The 26,030-nt window shown below is 43.8% G+C and overlaps 3 protein-coding genes across 8 annotated transcripts in view; 2 read left to right on the plus strand and 1 right to left on the minus strand.

The window, feature by feature from the left end:
- Positions 1–2,547, plus strand: part of TMEM177 (transmembrane protein 177) — a 54,687-nt gene extending 52,140 nt beyond the window's left edge. The window contains exon 3 of the transcript XR_012154188.1: positions 1,302–2,547. The gene's annotated coding sequence lies outside the window, so the exon portion shown is untranslated. The remainder of the gene's footprint in view (positions 1–1,301) is intronic.
- LOC140895908 (fibrinogen-like protein 1-like protein) overlaps positions 1–26,030 on the minus strand; it is a 50,420-nt gene that overhangs the window by 19,774 nt on the left and 4,616 nt on the right. The window lies entirely within an intron of this gene.
- PTPN4 (protein tyrosine phosphatase non-receptor type 4) overlaps positions 9,154–26,030 on the plus strand; it is a 236,115-nt gene continuing 219,238 nt past the window's right edge. For 4 of the 6 annotated variants that reach the window (XM_073305038.1, XM_073305037.1, XM_073305040.1 and 1 more), the window contains exon 1: positions 9,154–9,675. The gene's annotated coding sequence lies outside the window, so the exon portion shown is untranslated. The remainder of the gene's footprint in view (positions 9,676–26,030) is intronic. The other 2 variants (XM_073305042.1, XM_073305039.1) reach the window with 1 other exon arrangement.

The raw sequence follows: 26,030 nt of genomic DNA on the forward strand, positions 1-26,030 counted from the left end.
CCCACAAGACAGCAATGTCTTCATGAGATTTCCAGCTACAATTTGCACATGAAAAAAGCTCAATGTTTGATTTATTGGATATTCAATAGGTATTTGTGCCTCAGTTTCCCCATAAAGAAAAATGGGGATTATAATAATAGCTTACATTTGTAAAGCACATTAAGATCTTTGGTAAAAATTTCTATATGTATAGTATGACCATGTGTTACTATTGTATTGTAAGGAACAGGACACAGTGGGTAATGGATGGAGGTGGTTAGGATTTTTAAATTTTTATCACATTTTTGATCCATAGTAAGATCATAGAAGAATAAATGGAAAAGAACCATTAGATCATGAAGTTCATCCCCCTGCAGGGGTAGCATATGGTCCTGTTACAATAAAGCATTTACACATGTGCTTAACCTTAAGCACATACTTAAGTCAATTTCTGTTTAGCACTAAAGCATGTACTTACATCCTATTGATTTCAATGAGATTTAAGCATATAGAATTATAGAAATATAGGACTAGAAGAAGGGACCTTCACAGGTCATCTAGTCCAGTCCCCTGCACTGAGGCAGAACTAAATATTTTCCAGATTGTCCCTGACAGGTGTTTGTCTAACCTACTCTTACAAACCTCCAATGACTGAGGTTCCACAACTTCCCTAGGATATTTGTTGCAGTGCTTATCTAACCTTACAGTTAGCGAGTTTTTCCCAATGTCTAACCTTGCTGCAGTTTAAGCACTCTCCCTTGCTGCAATTTAAGCCCATTATTTCTTGTTCTGTCCTGAGTGGATGAGAACAATTTATCAACTACCTCTTCATAACAATCTTTTACATACTTGAGGACTGTTATCATGTCCCCTGTCAGTCTTCTCTTCTCCAGACTAAACAAACCCAAATTTTTCAACATTTCCTCATAAAGTCATGTTTTTAGACCTTTAATCATTTTTGTTCCTCTTGTTTGGACCCTCTCTAATTTGTCCACATCTTTCCTGAAGTGTGGCCCCCAGATCTAGACAGAGTACTCCAGTTCAGGCCTTATCAATGCTGAGTAAAGTGGAAAAAATTACTTCTCGTGTCTTGCTTACAACACTCCTGCTATTACATCCCAGAATGATATTCACTTTGTTTGCAACAGTATTACACTGATGACTTATATTTCATTTGTGCTCTACTATAACCCACAGATCCTTTTCTGCAGTACTCCTTCCTAGACCGTCATTTCCCATTTTGTATTTGTGCAATTGATTATTCCCTCCTAAATGTAGTAGTTTGCATTTGTCCTTATTGAATTTAATCCTATTTATTTCAGACTATTTCTCCAGTTTGTCGAGATTATTTTGAATTCTTATCCTATCCTCCAAAGCGTTTACAACCCCTCCCAGGTTGGTATCATCCACAAACTTTAGAAGTGTGCTCTCCATGCCTTTATCCAAATCATTTGTGAAGATATTGAATAAAACCAAACCAAGGACAGATCCCTGTGGGACCCCACTTGATATGCCTTCCAGCTTGATTGTGAACCATTGATAACTACTTGCTGACTACAGTTTTCAGACCAGTTGTGCATCCACCTTACAGTAGGTTTGTCTATATTGCCCTCTTTTGTTTATGAGTAGTCATGTGAGACAGTATGAAAAGCCTTAGTAGAGTTGAGATGTATCACATCTACTGCTTCCTCCCTATCTGCAAGGCTTGTTGTCGTGTCAAAGAAGGATATTAGGTTGATTTGACATTTGATCTTGACAAATTCACATTGAGTGTTACTTATCACCTTGTTACCTTTTAGGTGCTTACAAATTAATTATTTGCTCCATTATCTTTCTGGATAAGCAATGCAGGAGCTTGCAAGATGTTTCAATGAGATATTTAAAATCTCATTCACAATTGTTTTTTTTCATTCATTAATTTACATGATAACCGCTTGCATGGCAGGCCTTGCGTGAATAATATAGCTATTGACCTAAACACATGCAAATAAATCTATTAAATCAAAGAGGGTCTTTTGTATATTTCTAGATTTAGACAAAACCTGTGAGATTAGTGTGACAGATATGGCAATTTCCTGCAATATCTTTGGGAGATCTTACTGTATTAAGTTTATGTACCATTGTGGGCCAGGGATTGTATGTAATTTCATTGGAGAAGGTGACAGAAGCTCCTCTAGGAACTAAGAACATTGGGAGTAATTAGGCAAATTCACTAAGGTTGTAACACCTCCAGAGAGGTACCACTACCTGGAGATGCTCTGATATGCCAGTTCAAACTGTATCCTCCAGAGACCAGGACTTTTGGATAAATAGCCTGAGTTTCAACTGACTCAGGGCCTTATTTCTGATCCAGCAAATGGATAGGACCTTCTGTCCCAGGGGGTGCCCCAATCCTTAGTGAAGGGCTGCAAGGACTGACACCTTGCAGAGCCCCTCACTAGCATTGGGATGACCTCTGATAAGCTTCTTAGCATGCATGTAAGTTCTTTTACTGTTTTTAATATATTTTCTTTGTAATGCCTTCACCTTAAAAATAAATGTGTTTCCTTATAAAGAGTTGTGTGGTAACTTGGGCCTGCTGACAGTTACAGCTTTGCAAACCCTTCAAAGAGAAAGCATACCAGAAATGCTGGCCTGTTTAGGCAGTCTGGCTTGCTGGGGATATCACAGTATAGGGTATAGGCAGTGCAGGAAGGAGAGAGACACAGGTCTCCACCCAAGACAGATGACAGCTGAGGAGCCAGACGCCTGGGGTGGGTGCCTTGGGTGAACCATGAAGTGGGAATACAGTGCAGTTGCCCTGACCTATGACAGTTAGGTTCTGGGAAATGGTTAAAGAGACATACATAGTCCAAGCAGTGCACTGAGATATACAGTTTCATGACTCTCAGTAACAGCAATGGAAACTGTGCAGCTAAATCCCCACTCACTGCTTTGAAAATTAAGCCCTTGAAATAACTTTGGAGAAGGGGACTTTGCCCACCTGATGCGGGCAAGCAGCAACACAGGAACTTGGTGAGGAATTAAAAATCCATGCTCCTGAAGCAGAGTTCAGCAACCTGGAGGCAATTTTCACGTAATACTACATGGATCACAATACTACACAAATCAGCATGTTTTGTTTCTGGTATCTATAATAATAAAAATAAATAAAGATATGAATATATATCTGCAACTTAATTTTTATAGTCTTTTATTAGTAAATGTCATTGTACTTGAAAAGATGAGCCCTATTGTAGATACTGAAGGAGTGTTGGTACGAGACAAAGCCTGAAGCAAAAGATTTACTCACATTATATAGGAATATTACTCATAGCCTATAGGAGTGTTAACCAGACTTTTATGGTAATGATCCTTAACTAAACATGTAACCTTCTTTGGTTTGTATCTTCCTCACTTTGTGCAGCAGAGATATTTACATTCAGACTGAGCCAGTGGTTTTTACTTCCAAACCACGGAGGCTCAAGAAAGACACTAATTTCCTAGCGCAATGCTGATAGCTTCCCTCAGCCTCCAAAAAATAAAAACAAAAAATCAACAATCACTGTGACAAATTCTGCCCACACTTAAACCCCTTTGAAGCTAAGCAAGCTGAATTTGTCCCACTAACTTTAAAATGGGGCTGATCAGAGGAATCCTCTGTACCCTTTCCCTTTGTTCTAATTTTGATTTACAGAGGCTCTAGTCATGGTAAAGCTGACAGGACACAAACTCCCATGCACTCTATGTACATTGTTTTTAAACCTCTTATTATACACAGTTCTTCTTTGATTCTCTTTTATTTTGGAGTTTTCTGAATTAACACCTGAGCTCATCATCTATGGCTCCATCCTGTTCTCTTTTCCATGGCCTCATGCAGAGATGTCATCCTTGAAAACACTCATTTTATTTTAATCTAGTCCAATAAAAAAAATCTCTTACAATTTTCTCTGGTTTCCACTCCCCTCCGCTTTCTTCTTCTTACTTATAGGACTAACATGCTTAGCACTTCTATACACCTTTTTTGACTCAGACTTAAGTGACCTACCTACCTGGAAAAAAAAAACACTTCTCTCTCCTTTATTTAATTATTAATGTTTCCGTTCAAAGTATTCTCATATTTTAACAGAGTGATTCTCTTAGCTCTCCCAACACTTTTCTTTCCATTCACGTAACATCTCTATGGCAATTACACTGATTCTCTACATGAGAGAGAATTGTTAGGAAAGTATTTAATGTATTTTTTTAAACTGACATTAAATGTAGTTTAGCAGCTGAAAATAAGGAAGAGGAGCTCACAACATATGACCAGTCAGCTTTCCATGAACCAGCAGATTGAGAACCTTGATGTAGTGGTTTATAGATCACTCCTGTATTCTTCGTAATCATATAAGAATAATGACTGGATTGCTCTTCAGCATAAAAAGGGTTGCTTTGATCATAGTCTGAATAGTCTTTACAGCTGAATTTGCAGTTGTTAGATAAAGCAATAATATCCCGAAAATGTTGTTTTGGTCCAGCATCTCACATTAATACATAATTTAGCAAAGAAGCAGCTCAGCAAGTGACTACCCATATCCCAAGACATACAATTGGCACCTTCAGATCCTTACTGCTTATGATGACCTCCACATTTCATATCAGGCGAATGGGTATATCCGAAATATATTGCCATTTAACTGTTTTGTTTATGTTTAGATTGTAAGTTCTATGGTCAGAAGCCGAAGCCTTGCGTTTATCTGTAAAACACCTAGAACTCTGTTGGCAAGATGGGCCTCAACCAAAGTAGTGAACTCAGTGGGCATTTTTCTATTTACTTCAGTGGGCTTTGGATCAAGCCCTATGTAAATAATAATACAAATAATAATAATATTGTAACAGAGCTACACAAAGATATCTAATGTCTCTAGGTAACACAGCAGAGTCATTTTGCTTTGGGGTTAGCAAAAGTGTATCTTTTATAGTAGCTGTGATGGGGGTGAAATAGGCACAAAGGCCCCCTGCTTGAGGCATCAGAATTTTCATAGAATCATAGAATATCAGGGTTGGAAGGGACCTCAGGAGGTCATCTAGTCCAACCCCCTGCTCAAAGCAGGACCAATCCCCAACTAAATCATCCCAGCCAGGGCTTTGTCAAGCCTGACCTTAAAAATATCTAAGGAAGGAGATTCCACCACCTCCCTAGGTAACACATTCCAGTGTTTCTCCACCCTCCGAGTGAAAAAGTTTTTCCTAATATCCAATCTAAACCTCCCCCACTGCAACTTGAGACCATTATTCCTTGTTCTGTCATCAGCTACCACCGAGAACAGTCTAGAGCCTTCCTCTTTGGACCCCCCTTTCAGGTAGTTGAAAGCAGCTATCAAATCCCCCCTCATTCTTCTCTTCCGTAGACTAAACAATCCCAGTTCCCTCAGCCTCTCCTCATAACTCATGTGTTCCAGTCCCCTAATCATTTTTGTTGCCCTCCGCTGGATGCTTTCCAATTTTTCCACATCCTTCTTGTAGTGTGGGGCCCAAAACTGGACACAGTACTCCAGATGAGGCCTCACCAATGTCGAATAGAGGGGAACGATCACGTCCCTCGATCTGCTGGCAATGCCCCTACATATACAGCCCAAAATGCCATTGGCCTTCTTGGCAACAAGGGCACACTGTTGACTCATATCCAGCTTCTTGTCCACTGTAACCCCTAGGTCCTTTTCTGCAGAACTGCTGCCGAGCCATTCGGTCCCTAGTCTGTAGCAGTGCATGGGATTCTTCCATCCTAAGTGCAGGAGTCTGCACTTGTCCTTGTTGAACCTCATCAGATTTCTTTTGGCCCAATCCTCTAATTTGTCTAGGGCCCTCTGTATCCTATCCCTACCCTCCAGCATATCTACCTCTCCTCCCCGTTTAGTGTCATCTGCAAACTTGCTGAGGGTGCAATCCACACCATCCTCTAGATCATTAATGAAGATATTGAACAAAACCGGCCTGAGGACCGACCCTTGGGGCACTCCACTTGATACCGGCTGCCAACTTGGAGCCATTGATCACTACCCGTTGAGCCCGACAATCTAGCCAACTTTCTATCCACCTTATGGTCCATTCATCCAGCCCATACTTTTTTAACTTGCTGGCAAGAATACTGTGGGAGACCATGTTTTGCCACACCCATCCAAGGAAAAGAGCACTGGAGAAGTCCTCCAGGTACCCTAGAGTGGTTGTGAGGAAGCCACCAATCAGAGGGGCTGCCAGAATGGCCAGTCAGGGGCCAGGAGGGCCCTATAAAGGAGCTACAGAACACAGAGGTAGTTAGTTGTTGCTTGGAGCTGGATGAGAGAGGATTGTGTGCCTGGCTAGAAGATGAGCAGGCCCAAAGACAGTCCGCTCGTTGGGACCGGGGGGGCGGTGAGAGGCTCCTGGCTGGCTGCTAGGACTGAGCCTAAAACAATTTGCTGGCAGGGACTGGGAGACCACTGAGGGAGTTCCTGGCTAGCTGCAGGGACTGAGTAAAGAGTGTGGACACACCCAACCAGAGGGGGTGCTTGTGAGAGGTGGGTGCTGACCTCATTACAGTAGCTTACTATTATTACTTTTGTGACAAAGTTGTATATAGTTATATCAGATGATTTGGGCATGAGTTCTTTATCGCTCTGTTCAAAATAATAATTTATTATATTTGTAAGTATTGACATCATGCTTGGCATATTAAGACACAAAATAAAGATTGACATAGCAATTTAAAAGACTAGCTTTGAAGCTTGAATATTGTACATGTAACTAGACTAAAAAGCATTCTGCGCAATTTGAGCGTGAAGAAATTCATTATGATCTGGGAAAGAGGACATTATAGAAACCAGTTACAAACTGCAACTGAATATCCCTTTATCAGTATACAGAGGATAACTAGTGCCCAGATTTTGAGGCTGAGAGTAGCTGCAAAAGTGCAGAATTCAGGAACTGGAAGTTTCTAAAGAACAGAATATGTCTATAAAGGGAACTAAGGAAATGCTCAAAAGCTAGAAATTAGTACAGCATAGACTGTGTTGTATCTTGATTTGGTTACAGGATTTTGAGCTAATCTTTTTCTGAAGCTTGTGCTAATCTGGGGTGGTGTTAGGCGCACAAGACATGGTTCATTGCAAGACTAAATAGCTTGATCTGAAACTTTGTAACCTTATCTGATTTGTGTATTTCAATTATTAAAATTTAAAATACAGAATTACTAATAGATTTTTGTTTTTAGTAACACAGTCCATTGATAAGTTACAGAACATGAACTTTGAAATCTCTGCTGACAAGGGCTATGAAGGTGCCTCTGGGGACTGTCCATTACCTCAGTTGCCCTTTCTCATAGCCAAGACTTTAAAAAGTCAATCTACAACCTCACAAACAATCCACCTTTGCTCCCAGAAGAACAGCATAGAGAGCAAGTGAATTCTCCAGGCACTGAAATCCTCCCAGTTCCATGTGGGGCAGGTACCCCAGAGGGAGGTGGGCTTATGTAAAGGAAGGGTGCCAGTCCCTGATGTAGCTGTGAAGATACTATATGTAGAATCTTATGTAATATACAAAGAGATAGCTGCTAATACTTGGTAAAGAGCTAGTTGGGGAGGGTTACTTTTTGATTGGATGGTGGTGATGAATGTTAGGGAAGTAGTTATGGTTCAACAAATTTTTAAAATTAAAAAACAAAAAAAACCAAAACACTTAAATTATTTGACATCATAGACTAACACTGCATAGAACTCAATGTAACTGCATGACACTTACTCATATCCCACGTGCTTCTACCGTTTTTGTTACATTCATATGTTCTGTTTTTGTTTAGGTGCCAATCCTGCAAACACTTCTACACATAGTTAATTTCATGCAGAAGTCCTTATTGAACTAAATGAGACTCCTCACATACTTAACTTTAAGTGTGTATGTGCTTGCAGTATCAAGTTCTTAAACTTTTCCATTGTGATGGGCCAGTCTGTCGTGGTCCGTCCCTCCTGCTGCCATTCTGGCATCGCATCCAACCCTCACTTTTGGGTGGTGAGCTTACTCTCTGAGATAGGGTGAGGAGTTTGGCTATTTGGGAGAGCCTTGTAGTAGAGCTGCTACTCCTCTGGATGGAGGAGAGCCAGTTGATGTGGTTCAGGCACCTGATAAGGATGCCCTAGGGAGGCATCTGTTGGAACTTTACAGGGTATGTGCCAATGGGTGGAAGCCCTGAGGCTGACCCAGGACCCACTGGAGGGATTATATCTCCTGGCCCGCCTGGGAACACTGGGGAATCCCCCAGGAGGAGCTGGAACCTGTTGCGAAGGAAGAGGTCAGCTCCTCCCTACTCTCCTTGCTGCTGCTGCTGCAACTCTCACCAGGAAAAGTAGCATAAAGGAAAAAAGGAAGATGTTCTTAAATTGAAAACTCTTTGGGACAGAGAGGGTGTCTCTGGGGGGGTTTATGCAGTTCCTTGAATAGTGCAAAGAAAAGTTTGAAAAAAGGGCCACCGTGCACTTAAGGCTCCAACAGAAGGCGAATAAAAAGCACTCACATTTTTAACTTTCACTATTATGAAACTTATGGGGATGGGTGGGGGCCTGCTTCCTGAATTTTGAATTAAAACAGGAAAATGAAGTACAGACCCCTCAAGCTTATCCCTCAAATAAATTGGATAGTCTCTAAGGTACCACTAGTCCACCTTTTCGTTTTGCGAATACAGACTAACACGGCTGCTACTCTGAGACCCCTCTCAAAAGCCTCTGCAAAGTGTAGAACCGAAGTTCTATGTAAATGTATCTGCCAGTAGGTGTCACCCGGCTCCTGACACAGACACAACCCGCCCCTCTCCCCTTTGCAGGAAGCTCTCAACCTGCTCCATGGGAGCGTCAAAGCCCTGAGGCAAGAGGCGGGGGGGTCTTATTAGGACTGGCAACTCAGGGAGCCAGTTGTTTTCAACGTCAGTCAGACTGGGCTTGACTGAGAGTTAACTCAGCCAATCAAAGTTGTTGGATTGTTCCCGCCCCAGCCTTGTTTTGCCGACTATTTTCGCCCTACCCAGCCAATCCCTTAGCAGACCATGGGGAGTAGGCGGGATGCGTGCGAGCAGGCCAGGGGCTCCCGCTCGCTCCACTTTCAGTTCTCGCGAGATCTCCTCTCGCCCCCTCCCCCCCCTTTCGCTGGGTGACTGCGCAGCCGCCATGTTAGTTGCTATGCTGCCTGTGTGAGGAGGGAGGGAGGCCCTGAGGGAAAGAAGCTGCGGTTCGCCCTCCCTTCCCCAGGCAGCGCTACACTCACATCGGCAGAGAGCTCGCTCGCACGCCTGCCGCCTCCGCCCTGTCCCCCGGTTCACCCCCCCCTTAGGAGCAGGACCCCCCCTCACTGCGTGTACGGGGCGTCCCGTGCCCCTTCCCGTGGGGTCCGCTGTCTTAGTGCCGCCCCCCGGCGGTTGTAGTTTGGGGGGGCAGAGGAGTGTCCGGGGGGGGGGGGGGGGTTCGCCGCCTCCTCCTCTCCGGCCCCCTCCCTCGGCCCAGACGCCGCAGTACGATGTGGTCCGTGCGGCTGCGAGCGGCCCGGCTGCTGCTGCTGCTGCCCGTGCGGCGGCTGCTGCGGGGGAACTGAAGGCAGCCAGCGCGCCTGTGCGTGCGAGGGGGGGTCGTGGGGAGGCAGCGGCGAGCCCAGCCCGCGGGTCTCGCCTCAGCGCCCCTCTCGCCTTATCTGGAAGGACGCGGCTGTTATGTGAAGGTGAGCGAAGCCACCGACCTGCGGTGCGTGGTGCGCCGGGCTGCGAAACCAGAGGCGGCGGGCGCTAGTGGAGGGTGCAGAGGGGGCCAGGCGTTTTCCTTCTCTAGCCCACCCTCTGCAGCCCCCCCTGTATCAGCCCATATACGGAGCTGTAAATGGAAAGCAGCTCTCCTGAGAGCCCCCGCCAGCGTGGGTGGTTCCGCGCTCTCCCCCCCCTGCCCAAAAGATTTCGGAAGAAGGCTGAAAAAAAAGCCACCAAACGCACCATGGGTTCAAAAGCACCATTCAGAAGAAAGGGGGGTGATGAGGATGGTTGGGGCGTATGTTTTCCAGGGATCCAGCAGTGTAGGAAACTCATCAAATTTCTGAAACAAGGTGTTCTTATATTGGGAATGGATTTAATATGGAAGTATAAGATTGTCATGATTCCTAGGTGCATGGGTGAGTGCCTGTGTGTTTCTTTGGACAGGAAACATAGGCTGGAGTGCAGTGTTTTCTTTTCATTCCTACAGTACGTTTTTTTTAGTGTCTCCCTCAACCAGAAAGCTTGTATAATCGGGAACATCTTATATGCAAGGGAGGCTTTTACTGTACCTGGTGATGGGTAACTCATGAACTCATTGCACTGCCATCTGGAAAAGGAAGAATGCTGCTGTTTTTTCAAAACAAGGCTTTTGTTAAAACTAACTAGCTGCCGGTTTATATAAAGTGTTCCAGTTGCTTAAGCAAAAGTAAATATATATGTGACCAAATTTTGTGCCACTGTTCCTACAGAATGAGTAATAGATGATTTAAAGAGCCTAAAACAAAATGCACATAACAAAGCAAGTTCAAAATGCTTGTATCCCTAATGATTTTTAGTGCCTTTTAAAATTCAGTAGAGGATGATTTTAAGGTTGACGCTGATGGTTAAGCCACAGTAGCATTTGAATTTTGTTATTTCGGGTATTTCTCATGCTTAAACTCTGGTATGAATGGTAGTGAGGGTTTATTGCATGTGTGTGTTTTGACTACTGTATTGATATTGGTAAAGAAATGCTTTGTAATACAAGGAGTTACTGATGTGCCCACATACAGCCAGATGTTCGTGAGCTCAATACATCTTAAATGTGTTGTAATAATACATGAATGTAATTTTAAATTAAATTTTGTAAAACAATTTTCTTGTAAGATATTTGGATTGTGCCAAAGCTTTTCCAGTTTGCTGCCTAAACATTTTGTGAGTACCTTATTTTTGACAATATTTCTTGCTTCATTGACCTCAAAAGTTATTTTTTCTACTGCCTGTTTTTTTCATAGCATAAATCTCAAATTTGTTATGCTTTACCATCAAACTAATAGGTCAATCCTTTGAGAGGGCACACACACATAAATATACACACACAATCTTAGGAATGTTTGTGGTTTATAATCTCAGAAATTGAACTTTGTTTACATAGGAAGATGTGATACTGAAGATCAATTTTAAACACTTAACTTGAACTTTTAAAAAGACATAACAAAATAGGATAGAATGTGTAAAAATATCTCTTTACGATCTTGAATTTCCAGTTTCCTTGCACTTCTTCAGGATTTCTTTTGGTCTTTTGTCATCTATTTAGCCTACTTAAAGCTGTTGCAGAAATTGAAACCTCCATGAAGCTTCTTCAAAAGCATAAATCTGCTGGTGTTTTGCTTTCTTGTGTCTCATTCCCTATGTGCTTAGATTCTGGTTTGTTTGTGGTTTAGGTTCATAATGAATTTAGACATTAGAATAAATCTTATTTCTTTCACCAGTTAGCTAGCTCCACAAAATATATTCATTGCTTTAAAGTTGTATTAACCTTCTAATTCCTAATTTAAGCTGACTGTAAAGACAGTATTGATTGAACGCCCTGGCTAAAAATACTTTCAGGGTTGGGTGTACTTAAAATGTTGCCACACTAAAGTTAATATGAACTGCCCTTCTGTAGCAAGTTTATAGTTGTTAGAGGCTGTATTTGTAAAAACAAAAATAAATGAAAACAAAACCGTAGCATGTTAAAAGTACTGTAATATGTTAATTGCTGTTTTCAGTGAATGAGCTCTCTAATATGGGATAGGGGCATTATTTATTAACTGTTAAAATGTCACTTTAATTAGCATGGTGGTGTTAAATATATGGCAAGTGTACGCCTCCCCAAGTACTGTATTTTTGTTCTGATTCTGCAGTGACCTCTGTGCAGGCGTGGGCTCCACCTACATATAAGTAACATTGCAGCATTTAGGGCCTTAATGTTCATTCTAGAAATACTGGGTCATTATTTATTTTGAGCACTTGCTGCAAGTGAATGATCATGGTTAACACCTGTGCCTGCTTAGAGTCTCATTGATTTCCATGCCTGTGTCTGGAGTTGTAGGGCTGGGGCTAAAAACAAAAGCTTGAGGTGTGTTAAAGATTAAGTGCACTGATTATTTACTTTTTCAAAAACTCTATTTTAGCCACTGATTATTTTTGTTGCTTAAATCAGTGATTCTCAGCCAGGGGTACACAGAGGTGTTCCAGGGGGCATATCAACTCATCTAGATATTTGCTTAGTTTTAGAACAGGCTTAATAAAAGCACTAGCGAAGTCAGTACAAACTAAAATTTCATACAGACAATGACTTTATACTGCTCTATATACTATACACTGAAATGTGTAAGTACAATATTTATATTCCAGTTGATTTTTTATAATTACAAAAAGAAAAGGAGTACTTGTGGCACCTTAGAGGCTAACAGATTTATTTGAGCATAAGCTTTTGTGAGCTACAGCTTACTTCATCGAATGCATTCAGTTCTGAATGTATCCAATGAAGTGAGCTGTAGCTCACGAAAGCTTATGCTCAAATAAATGTTAGCCTCTAAGATGCCACAAGTACTCCTTTTCTTTTTGCGAATATAGACTAACACGGCTGCTACTCTGAAACCTTTATAATTACAGTAAAAGCTGTTTTATCTGGCATGTTGGGAGAATAGGGGGTGCCGGTAAGTGAAAAATGGCAGTTAACTAAGAGGGAGGGAGTTTGGGTGTGAGAGGGGGTGCAGGGCTGGGGGTTGGGGTGTAGAGGGTGTGCAGGGCGTGGGCTCTGGGAGGGAGTTTGGGTGCAGGAGCAGGCTCGGAGCAGAGGGTTGGGGCGCAGGAGTGGGCTTGGGGTGCTGGATCCAGGGGGCATTCACCTTAGGCGGCTTCCCACAAGCGGCAACCTGTCCTGGCTGTTCCTAGGCGGAGGCGTGGCAGGAGGCTCTGCGCCATGCCTCCGCCCCGAGCGCTGGCTCTGCAACTCCCATTGGCCGGGAATCGCGACCAATGGGAGCTGTGGGGATGGCGCCTGCGGGCAGAGGTAGCATGCAGAGCTGCCTGCCACACCTATGCCTAGGAGCAGCCAGGGTAGGTCGCCGACTGCGTGGAGCTGCCCTAGGTGAGCTCCCCCTGAATCCGGCACCCCGCATCACCTACCATACCCTTACCCTGAGCCCCCTCCCACACCCAGACTCCCTCCTAGAGCCTGCGCTCCACACCCTGTCCAATGCTCCAGCCCCCTGCCGGCCCCACACCAACCGGACTATAAACTGGACTTCCAGTGAAGATCAGAAATGCCAGTTTATAGAGCTTTCTGGTTCGTGAAGTGCCAGATAAAACAGCTTTTCTTTTAAGTGGTAAAAATGAGAAAGTAAGCAATTTTTCAGTAATAGTGTGCTGTGATTCTTTCGTATTCTTATGTCTGATTTTGTAAGCAAGTCGTTTTTAAGTGAGGTGAAACCTGAGGGTGTGCAAGGCAAATCAGACTCCTGAAAGCAGTACAGTAGTCTGGAAAGTTTGAGAGCCACTGGCTTAAATTACAATTGTGCCCAAAAGTCCTAATCAAGGTTTGGACAGCCTATTGTTAGATTCTGACAGTGTTGGTGCGTTGTCTTGGAAATGTGTTAATTAAAATATGAGAGAACCAATCTCTACTTAGAGCAGGGGTCTCAAACTCAAATGACCATGAGGGCCACATGAGGACTAGTACGTTGGCCTGAGGGCCGCACCACTGACCACCCCCTCCCCCCTGCTGCTCCGTTCCCACCCCTTCCTTGAAATCACCACCCCAACTCTGCCTCCTCCCTGCCCCCAGGGGGTGCAGGGTGCGGCAGGGGGCTCAGGGAAGGGGGTCGGGGTGCAGGAGGAGTTCGGGGGGTGGGTTCGGCCCGGCGCAAACCGGGGGCAGGGCAGGTTCCCTGCCTGCCTGCCCACCCTTCCCCCGCGCCGCTCCAGGAAGAGGCTGGGTCCTGGAGGATGGGGGCGGGGGCACGGGGTCTGTATGTTGCCCTGGTTGCTCCTCCAGGTATCTCCCCCGAAGCTCCCATTGGCTAGGGGAGCTTCGGGGGAGGTACCTGGAGGAGCGGCCAGGGCAACACACAGACCCCTGTGCCCCGTCCCGGCCGCTTCCTGGAGCGGCGCGGGGGCAGGGCAGGCAGGGAGGGAGGGAACCTGCCCTGCCCCTGGTGCACGCCGCGCCAGAGCTGCTCTAGGTAAATGCTGGGGGGTGCGGGGGGGGGGGGCACAGGGAGCTGGCGGACCCCAGAAAATAACCCCGCGGGCCGCGTGTTTGAGACCCCTGACTTAGAGTATGAACACAGTTTTACTGAATAATTCTGTAGTTAGGAGGGTTTGTGTCTAATTCCCTGCACTGCCACGCAGCAGCCTGTTTTGTGCTGCACAGGTGCTCAGGCAACCCCACGGGGAATGGCTGGGGGAGGAGCGCCCAGCCCCCATCTAGCCTGGCCCCCACCTGCCATGGCTGGGGCACCCCTCTCCCGACCCCAACTCTGCTGCGGCCGGGGCGCCTAGACCGGCTCGGGTGGCATGACCGGAACAGCCCAGACCTATACATGCCGGATGAGGCCCAGTGGCAGCCTGGATCCAGGTGCAGCTGGGGTGGCATGGCTGGGGCGGACCTGTTGGGGCCAGGGAAGGAGTGCCTATCCTGGAGCCCCAGCCTCAGAGCTGCCTGAACAGGGAGAGGTACCCCCGCCCCCCCAGCCCAGGTGCTGCTGCAGAGAGAGCTGGGGGGAGTCCTCTCTCTCTGCTGTAGCCCTGGAGCCCCCTCCTACACCCCAAACCCCTCATCCCTGGCCCCACCCCACAGCCTGCACCCCCAGCCAGAGCCCTTACCCCCCCATCCAAACCCTCTGCCCCATCCCAGAGCCTGCACCTCCAGCTGGAGCCCTCACACCTCTGCACCCCAACCTTCTACCCCAGCCCTGAGCCCCTCATCCCTGGCCCCACCCCAGAGCCTGCACCCCAACCCTCTGCCCCAGCCCTGAGCCCCCTCCCACACTCCAAACCCCTTGCCCCTACCCCCACCACATGAATTTTGTTATGTGCACCAATATGAAGGTACATCATCTCCATATTGGTGCACATAACAAAATTCGTTCCGCACATGGGTGGGAAAAATTAGAGGGAACACTGGTCTGCATATCATTCATATGCCTAACTATTTAAAAATAATTTTTTGTATATATGAGCATTTTTTTCAAAAAGTAAGTCAGTACAATAAGCTAAATATATTTCAAAATAAAAATCAAAATTATGCTTGTACATTTGAAGCTGTTCATACCACCACCCCATTAGGCAGGTGGTGTTTAGTCTGGTAATGGCACTTTATTCTAGAAGGGTTTTTGCTTAAGTCCTCTCATATGAACAGGGGAGGTGAGAAGTAAAGTCGGATGGTATTTTAAACCAATGGATGTGGTAGGCCAAGACTAATGGAGAGCTTAAGTTACTTTTGATAGCTGGTGTGGGTAAAAATGTTAAGTGACTGTTTTGTTTAGTTTGAGTTAAAACCTGATTAAAAATAAGCAGTGGTCAAAAGCACCCTTTTTCTTTGGTTATAAAGACTGCTTAATACTGATAAGTAAAATAAGCTATTATTTTGGTTTATTTTGTCTGTGATTCAGAATGCTTCTAGCAATTGGCTTCTCTGGTGCACTGTATCTTTATTCTCTTCCTACCCCACCCTGTCTAAATTTGATGTAAGATCACATGTATCTCATGCCTTCACATCCTGCTTCTGTGCCATCTTATTTCCACCCTTACCAATTATAAAACTTGTTGAACAAGAGAATCTTTCACCATATGCTCATAACTGTCCTTTCTTCATATACCACTTTCACTCTCATGCTATCACTGTTCAGAAACCAATGAAAGGCCAAGCAGTTCTCATGAGTTTTTTTTACTCTGCTTCTATTTGCAGTGTTGTGAAAGTGGTATGTACAGGAATAGTAAAATGCGATTGTCTGCAGTGGTGGAGGGAAACTGAAGGTGGAGAGAAGAGGTGGTGAAGATTATTGGGGTGAACAGGTGGGAGAAGACAAAACCAAAGAAGGGGATGACCAGTGGTCTAGTGCAGTATTTCTCAAATGGTGGGTCTTGACCTACCAGTGGGTCACAGGAAGATTCTAGATGGATTGCCACATCCAGGGCTGGATTAACCCATCACTGGGCCCTGGCCTGGACAAACATGTGCTATTCCTGGCCCACTGTGGGTGAAGGTCGGGGGCAGAGGTAGGACTGGAGAGCAAGCCCACCCTGCAGCAGCAGCTCCTGTGCTATAGGACTAAGCCTGGCTCCCTGCTCTGGTGATGCGACTAGGGGCACAGCATCACTTAAGTTTGGCCTGGCCACCCCGATTGATGCTGTGACCCCATGCTCCAGGTCACAATGCCACTCTAATTTGGCTCAACTGTTGGAGGGGGAGCCTCCTATAACACCTGGAGTGGGAAGCCAGTCCCACAGGACAGGAGCTGCCACAGCGAGGTGAAAGAGGCAGGGTTATTTTTCAACCCCTTCCTCTCAGGCCTTTTCTCTGCATTGTTAGGGTTGCAGGGCTGGGGCAGAGAGAACATATGTGTAATGGTGGGTCATTTAAAAAAAAAAAAGACAAAATGGAGTGGGTGGGTCAGCTTAATAAAAAAAGTTTGGCAATCACTGGTCTAGCAGTAGTATGTCTGGTTCTTTTCTCTCTGAGCCAGCTGTGGATGGAATACTCCTGTGGGAATGGGGGCTATGTCTTTTCTCCCCATCTAGTGACCTCCACCTTGCACAGATTAAAGTAGTAGCACAGTAATAGTTTTAACCTAGCTTTAAAAAAAAAAAAAAAAAAAAAGTTTGACACTTGCCTGAAATCCCAGCACGTATCATTTTGTGATGACATATTGAGAGGACGTCTTCAGCAAACCATACAGTGCCAGTAAGTATTCAGAGCCTAGTCTCTCCCCCTGCCTCCCCTTCTTCTTTTAGAAGAAAAAAAAAAGCAGCAATGTATGTATTATGTGCCCCTTAGAACCTAATTAATGGAATTATTTAGCATTTTTTTGAGTTTAGCGTAAGTTTAATTTTACATGAATTGCAAAGATAACAATTAAAATTCTGACAGATTCTTTTGGCATATGATATGTTGGCATATGTTAAGGGATGTTATAAATTTGTTCTCCATGAATTGGATTAATCTGTGGCAAGGGAGATCTAGATAAGGTATTGGGGGAAAACTTTCTAACTAAAAGGATAGTTAAGCACTGGAATAGATTTCCAAGGGAGGTTGTGAAATCCTTGTCATTTTAAGAACAGGTTAAATAAACATCTGTGAAAAATGGTCTAGGTAGACTTGGTCCTGCCTCAGTGCAGGGGGCTGGACTAGATCACCTCACAAGGTCCCTTCCAACCCTACATTTCTATAATTCTGTCGTGGTCAGGAGAATGAGTCATACAGATTTAAGTTAAGAAAAAAAAGAGACTCTTTTTTTTTTTAGGGGATTGTACTATAGTACAATAAAATCTTCTGTAATGACTTTTCACAGTCTCCCCTCAAGGCGTTTTGCAAAAAACTGTAAGCCCTTCAAATCACTGCTGAGGGCAGGTCTACACTTAAAACATTGCAGTGGCTCAGCTGTGCCACTCTAGCACTTCTGTGAAGATGCTGCTATGCCGACAGGAGAGCTTCTCCCATCAGGGTAGTTAATCTACCTCTGCAAGAGGCAGTAGTTGTGTCAATGGGAGCAAAGTCTATAGCAGGGCACAGGTCAGAATAACTGCATTCAGTGGTGTGGATTTTTGACACTCCATAGTGATATAGTTATACTGACATAATTTTATAGTGAAGACCTGGCCTAAAGCAGGTAAGAAAAGTTGTATAAAACAAGATTCTTACTTCAGTTGAAACCTGAATTAGATCCTCTTCCCTCATCTTCTACATTCTAGTGGAAGAACTAGAGAGGTGGAACACTTGGACTCTTGTCCAAGTAAACTCTTTGTATTGTGCGGCAGTAACTCTGTTGATCAATTTTAAGAGCAGTATTTAATGGGAAATACAAGTGTACTTGGCTACAAATGGGCTGTGTGGTATATGGCTTTAAAGATGGCAAGGTGTGTACCTATTCAACAATAAAGTAAACTAACAACCTTCAATGATGAAGGTGTGTGATATGTAATGGAGGACGTTCTCTCAGAAATATTTTCACTGCTTGCGGAAAGTACAGTGAAGTGGAACTGCCATTTGAGAGTTATCAGACTACACCTGAGGTTTGGGGGAGGGAAATCATAGCGAACTGCCCAGAGTGAATTTTGTGTTCTCCCCCTCTCATTTTAGCCACTCCTTACTATTTTGTAGGAAGGCTACCTGGCAACATACTGATTGAATTATACTGCTTGATCAAATACCAAGGTTTTCAGATGAAACCAAGTTTATTATGGCTAAAGAATAGAGATGCCATTTTAAACACTTGGAGTCTTTTAATTAGAATCTGTCCTAGACTAGAAAGACAGAAAAGGTCTATTCCATTCCCCTACCAATGCAGGATTTTTCCAAAAGTATTTTAGTCTGTGTTTTTTTTCATTTTAAGTACCTCAAGTTGTAGATCTTTTAGTACAGTACTTTATTTGGAAGATTTTTCCACAGTCTTAAAAGATCTTGTAGTCAGCTTGGTGATATTCTTGTTAATTTACTATTCTGTTTGTTAATGAGAACATAAGACTGGACATACTGGGTCAGACCAATGGTCCATGTAGCTCAGTGTCCTGTCTTCTGACAGTGGCCAATGCCAGGTGCTTCAGAGGGAGTGAACAGAATACGTAATCATCAAGTGACTCCAAGATTTTTCTTGAGTGGTAACAGCTAATTTAGACTCCATCGTTTTGTATGTATAGTTGGGATTATGTTTTCCAGCGTGCTTTACTTTGCATTTATTAACATTGAATTGCACCTGCCATTTTGTTGCCCAATCACCCAGTTTGTGAGATCCTTTTGTAACTCTTTGGAGTCTGCTTAGGACTTTTAACTATCTTGAGTAATTTTGTATCATCTGCACATTTTGCCACCTCACTGTTTACCCCCTTTTCCAGATCATTTATGAATATGTTGAAAGGTACTGGTCCCAGTACAGACCCCTGGGGGACACCACTGTTTACCTAGCTCCATTCTAAAAACTGACCATTTATTCCTACCTTTTGTTTCCTGTCTTTTAACCAGTTACTGATCAATGAGAGGACTTTCCCACTTATCCCATGATAACTTACTTTGCTTAAGAGCCTTTGGTGAGGGACCTTGTCAAAGGCTTTCTGAAAATCTAAATACACTATATCCCCGAATCCCCCTTGTCCACATACTTTTTGACCCCCTCAAAGAATTCTAGTAGATTTGGGAGGCATAATATCCCTTTACAAAAACCATGTTGACTCTTCTTCCGCGCCCTTCCCCCCCCCCAACAAATTGTGTTCATCTGTGTGTCTGATAATTCTGTTCTTTACTATAATTTCAAATAATTTGCCTGGTATTGAAGTTAGACTTACCAGCCTGTAATTACTGGGATCACCTCGGGAGCCTTTTTGAAAAATTGGCGTCACATTAGCTATCCTCCAGTACAGTACAGAAGCTGATTTAAATGGTTGGTTACATACCACAGTTGTTAGTTCCTCAATTTCACTTTTGAGTTCCTTCAGAACTCTTGGCTGAATACCATCTGGTCCTTGTGACTTAATAGTCTTTTCTTCCTAAATTTTGTGTTTTTAAATTTCATAATTCATAGTTACATAAATGTACTACCTAAGATGCCCTTTTTCCTTAGTGTTTACACACTTCAAATATATATGTGTAGGAAGTTGTCACATTTCCCCATTTTGGTCCCACTTTAGCCAAACTATACATATTTATTTTTAATCTTTCATGCTAAATCTGTTATTCTATTTCTAAAAGTACACCATCAACTTTAAATGTATTCAGTTTCAAAAAGGCAGTTTTAGGGACTTATGCATACACGAGTCCCCCTGCCAGTTATTGTGGTTGTACAATCTTTTTTCCTATTCTCTTTCCCCCACCCCCTACCCTCCAAAAAGTTTCTGCTCTCTTGCTGTCTGCAGAAATGGAAAATAACTATACAGAAGAAATACTGAAACTGACTTTTCACAAAGTGTATCCAAAGAACAGAGTGAACAAAAACAATTTTTCTGTGGTAGTAATCTTAAAGGATTCATGGAACTGTCATTTTCACACACACAAGATTTTAAAAAGCAAACTTAATAAGATTCAGCAGGAGTTGAAACCAGGTCCACAGCAGAGAACTCTATGCTTGAGCTAAAGAAGTAGCTGGAAGCAATAGTAAGTTGTTGTTTTTTACATGGACTAGCCACTACAGTGATTTGACAATACATGTGGCCAAAGATTTATACAACTTTTTGCTTGACAGCAGAAGAAAGTTAAGAATCAGGATTCCTGGGTTTTAATACTGGAAGTCAAGTGTGGTCTCATGGTTGCAGACAGCACATAGATTTGACTCATTCGCTCTAAAAGGCAGTGTGGCTGACTAGATGAGATTCGAGTGCACCATGTTAGAAACCTGTGTTCTATCCTTAGCTCTCCAAGAAGTGACCTTGTTTAGTCTGTTACCACATCTGTAAAATGGTGGTAATGGTGCTTACCTGTCTCTTAAGGTGTGGGAATGAGGCTTTTTTTTTTTTTCAATAATAGTGCACAGATTTAACACCAGTTAGTGAAAGAGCTGAGACTAGAGCTAATGTTCTTTTGATTCTCAACCCAGTGCTCTTTTCACTAAATGAAAGGCTGTTCTGCTGCTGCTATGCTTGTTATTTTCCTGAACCATGCCAAAGCTCCATGAGGCTGAGAGCTTCCTTGTTGTAAATGAAATGTTTAGTGTTTTTAGCAGCAACTCTCACAGGCTCTACTGAGGATGTACAAATGGCATTTTTCCGTGTCTTACAGTATGGCGAAATATGGGTGGTTTTCCTGCTCCAAAACACTGAGGCATCAAATCCTTTCAAAGAAACATTCTGGGGGTGGGGGAAGAAATAATATTGGTAAAGCTATCTATTCTTCTCTAATCTGGTTCTCAGAAATGCCTGAACAATTTTTGCTGAAACTTTCCAAGAAAATTCAGCTTTGTACAGAAAACCAGCATGGAAAATTCAAGTTCAAATAGTTAAAGTTTGGCAAAGTTGTAGGCAACTGAAAAGGAACTTGACCTGCTGCTTACAAACAAGGATGAATTGGTAGGGGAAGTAGAAGTGGGTGGCAACGTGGGCAGCAGTGACCATGAGATGGTTGAATTTAGGATCCTCACAAAAGGAAGAAAGGAGAGTAGCAAAATACGTACCCTGGACTTCAGAAAAGCAGACTTTGACTCCCATAAGGATCTGATAGGCAGGATCCCCTGGGAGGCTAATATGCGGGGGAAAGGAGTCCAGGAAAGCTGGCTGTATTTGAAAGAAGCCTTATGGAGGGCACAGGAACAAACCATCCCGATGTGCAGAAAGAATAGTAGATATGACAGGCGACCAGCTTGGCTTAACAGTGAAATCTTCGGTGAGCTTAAGCACAAAAAGGAAGCTTACAAGAAGTGGAAACTTGGACAGATGACTAGGGAGGAGTATAAAAATATTGCTCGAGCATGCAGGAGTGTAATCACGAAGGCCAAAACACAACTGGAGTTGTAGCTAGCAAGGTATATGAGGGGTAACAAGAAGGGTTTTTACAGGTATGTTAGCAACAAGAAGGAGGTCAGGGAAAGTGTGGGACCCTCAATGAATGGGGGAGGCACCCTAATGACAGGTGATGTGGAACAAGCTGAAGTACTCAATGCTTTTTTTGCCTTGGTCTTCACAGACAAGGTCAGCTCCCACACTGCTGTCCTGGGCAACACAGTATGGGAAGGAGGTGAGCAGCCCTCCATGGTGAACCAATAGGTTAAGGGCTATTGAGAAAAGCTGGACATGCACAAGTCCATAGGTCCAGATCTAATGCATGCATGGGTGCTGAGGGAGTTGACTGATGTGATTGTAGAGCCATTGGCCATAATCTTTGAAAACTCATGGTGATCAAGGGAGGTCCCTGGCAATAGGAAAAGGCAAAAATAGTGTCCATCTTTGAAAAAGGGAAGAAGGAGAACCCGGGAAACTACAGACCAGTCAGTCTCACCTCAGTCCCTGGAAAAATTATGGAGCAGGTCCTCAAGGAATCCATTTTGAAGCACTTGAAGGAGAGGAAGGTGATCAGGAACAGTCAACATGGATTCACCAAGGGCAAGTCATGCCTGACCAACCTGATTGCCTTTTATGATGAGATAACTGGCTCTGTGGAAATGGGGAAAGCAGTGGACGTGATATATCTTGACTTTAGCAAAGCTTTTGTTACGCTCTCCCACGGTATTCTTGCCAGCAAGTTAGAAAAGTATGGATTGGGTGAATGGACTATTTTGTGGATAGAAAGCTGGCTAGATCGTCAGGCTCAACGGGTAGCGATCAACGGCTCCATGTCTAGTTGGCAGCTGGTATCAAGTGGAGTGCCCCAGGGTTCAGTCCTGGGGCTGGTTTTGTTCACATCTTTATTAATGATCTGGATGATGGGATGGATTGCACCCTCAGCAAGTTCGCAGGTAGGGTCTAGAGTGACCTAGACAAATTGGAAGATTGGGCCAAAAGAAATCTGACGAGGTTCAACAAGAACAAGTGCAGAGTCCTGCACTTAGGACAGAAAAATCCCATGCACCGCTACAGGCTGGGGACCGACTGGCTAAGCAGCAGTTCTGCAGAAAAGGACCTGGGGATTATATGCGTCAGCAGTGTGCCCTTGTTGCTAAGAAGGCTAATGGGATATTGGGCTGCATTAGTAGGAGCATTGCCAGCAGATTGAGGGAAGTGATTATTCCCCTCTATTTGGCCCTGGTGAGGCCACACCTGGAGTATTGCATCCAGTTTTGAGCCCCCCCACTGCAGAAAGGATGTGGACAAATTGAAGAGAGTCCAGTGGAGGGCAACAAAAAATAAGGGGGCTGGGGCACATGACTTACAAGGAGAGGCTGAGGGAACTGGGCTTGTTTAGTCTGCAGAAGAGAAGAGTGATGGGATTTGATAGCAGCCTTCAACTACCTGAAAGACGGGTTTCAAAGAGGATGGAGCTCAGCTGTTCTCAGTGGTGGCAGATGACAGGACAAGGAGCAATGGTCTCAAGTTGCAGTGAGGGAGGTCTAGGTGGGATATTAGGAAATACTGTTTCACTCGGAGGGTGGTGAAGCACTAGAATGGGTTACCTAGGGAGGTGGTGGAATCTCCATCCTTAATGGTTTTTAAGGCCCGGCTTGACATACCCCTGGCTGGGATGATTTAGTTGATGTTGGTCCTGCTTTGAACAGGGGGTTGGACTAGATGACCTCCTGAGGTCTTTTCCAATCCTAATCTTTTATGAATTTATAATGGAAGGTGGAAGCCAACATTAATTGCAAACGTTACCAGCTCTACCTATGCTGGACAGACTGCAGTTGTGCCCAGTCTGTCCCTTCCACTGAATGTCTATATTTGGGATTAATCCTCAGATGTTGTTTGTAATTTTCCAGATTGAATCTTCTTTTATTTCATGACTATATTTTCAGTGTCACTTTGTATTTCTCTGTCCTCAGTGATGTTCTCAGCACCTCCTTCATGTTGCATTTGCATATGAAACTGCTGTTTACTTTCTCTTTCAGATCATTAATAGAGATATTACAGAAGACCAGTACTATCAGTCAGTGTGGCACCCTAATAGACGCATATCTACAATCATTGTTCCATGTAGTATATTCATTTACTGTTCCATTCACACAGGCATTAAGTTATATAATTCAGTGGTTCTCAACCAAGGGTCTGGGGCCCCCTGGGGAGTCATAGGCAGGTTTCAGGGTGTCTGCCAAGCATGGCCAGCATTAGACTGGCAGAAGCCCAGGGCCCTAGGGAAAGTCCCGCCATGCACGACTGCAAGGAATATTGCAGGGCCCTGAGACCTACCACCTGGGGCTGAAGCCTCAGCAGCTTAGCTTTGTGCTGCCTCCTATGGCATGGGGCCCCAGGCAGTCGTCCTGCTTGTTACCCCTTAATGCCAGCCCTGGCTTTTATATGCAGAAAACCAGTTGGCCGTAGAGTTTTTATAGCATGCTAGAGGTGTGAGGGCTCAGAAAGAAAAAGGTTGAGAACACCTGATATCATTCACCTTTTGAACTTGCCACACTGAACCAGGAAAGTGTAATCTGATTGTTAGACTACTGCACTCTACTTGGGGCTTCTCTTGGAAAGCACCCACCTTCCATTAGTGCAGTATGCAGGAGTTTCTCTCAAATCGGTGAGCTGCTGTGTGATTGACACCAGTTGTCTGTACTGATTACCTATATGCTTCAGAGAGCAATTCAGGGTGTTGATGAGCCTATAAGGTCCTAATTGGTGTGGGACCTAGCTATGTGTGAGATCAACTGTTGCCCAAATCATCCGTTTTGGAGGTTAAAATTTTAGGTTTTTGTATTGGCACTTTAACAAGGTACTGCTCCTGTAAACTCAAATGCTGTCTCAACACAGCTTTGAGAACGGCATAACCCCTGAAGGCTGAGTTTTGCATGGATAGTCTCCAGATGGAGCACAAGAAGGAAAAGGATATGTGACTGAGGAAAATATTGTTAGTTGTTGGGGATTTAAAGCAGAATTATTGGTTCAGTCTAGGAGAAATGGGACTGGGAAAGACCTGGAATGAGGTTCTCCACAGAAATTGGCAGAAGGATAGTTGCCTGGGGAGCAGCGTAGCAGCCAAGGATCCAAAGTTGGAGACTGGCGGAGCTCCCTGTGCCAAAGTAGCCTGGAGCATGAGCCCAGAAGCAAGATTAGTGAGAATCTCTGATAAAAGGATGATTATAAATTCCAGTCAAAAGGCCAGAAAAGACCTGGGAAGCCCAGATCCAAGGGTGAAGGGGGAATTGTTTTTGTTTAATCATACCAATAAACTAGACCCCATAAGGAGAGAGACTAGTTGAGACAGTTATGTGGCACAAACTCTGGCATGATGGGACATGACAACTGTTATAGGCAACCGTCACCATAGTATCTGAGTACTTGTTGGGTCACTTACTCTTGTGTTCTTGAATTAGATTTCCTGGGGCCGACAAAAGGGATTTTTCAGTATGTGGCTCATGATCTTGGGGATGTTGCCTCCTGTGGTCCACCAGACACAGAAGTTGGTCAGTTTTAGGGCATGGTATAAGACATTAATTTGGCCATGCTTTTGATAGTTATGGACAACAATAATAGATAGGGCAGGTGTTCGAGTAATTCTTAATATGTAAGAGTATCTGTTGGGCCTTTAAGTTTGAAGATTTATTTTGATTGTCATTTTATAAACAATTGTTTTTAATAAAGTAAGCTGTGGAGAATCTGAGCTCATGTGTGAGCGTTTTCCCCAAATGACAGTTTTTGGAATAGTGGATATTTTTTTCCCTATTCCTTGGCACCAAGGAAGACTGAATAGAGAGTACTAACCGTGCCAAGAGTCAGAAAATAAGGAAGTTACAGTTCAACACAATCTTTTCCTTCAATCACTAACCATCTGTTCTTACTTCCATGTCATCATAATTAGAAATATACCATAAAATCAAACACACAGTACACCAAAGTTATAAGAAAATTGAAAAATAAATAAATCTTTTTCTCTTGTACCCATCACCATCATATTTAGGCTCTAAATGTGCATGAATTCCATGGACCTCAAGAGTATGGGAATGAGATGATTAATTTAATGACTTCATCTTTCCATGGAACTGAGTTCCCTCAACAAAGCCATTGAAGTAGAAGGCATCTCATCCTGTTTTGATGCCATTTATTGTTTCTTTGTCTGTGACAAACTTGGCACCAAGGCAACTACTAAGAAGTCATGAATTGAAGATTCAGCCTCTGCTAATGGCATAGTGGGAGGCCAAAGCACCTTTCACTAAGAAGAAGATCTCAGATCACCTCATCCTTTCTGGTGCTAGGCTCCTCATTTACACCTGTAGTGCTCTATCCTTTTTCCCAC

This window comes from Lepidochelys kempii, chromosome 11, assembly GCF_965140265.1.
Source record: "Lepidochelys kempii isolate rLepKem1 chromosome 11, rLepKem1.hap2, whole genome shotgun sequence".
NCBI classification, from domain to species: domain Eukaryota; kingdom Metazoa; phylum Chordata; order Testudines; family Cheloniidae; genus Lepidochelys; species Lepidochelys kempii.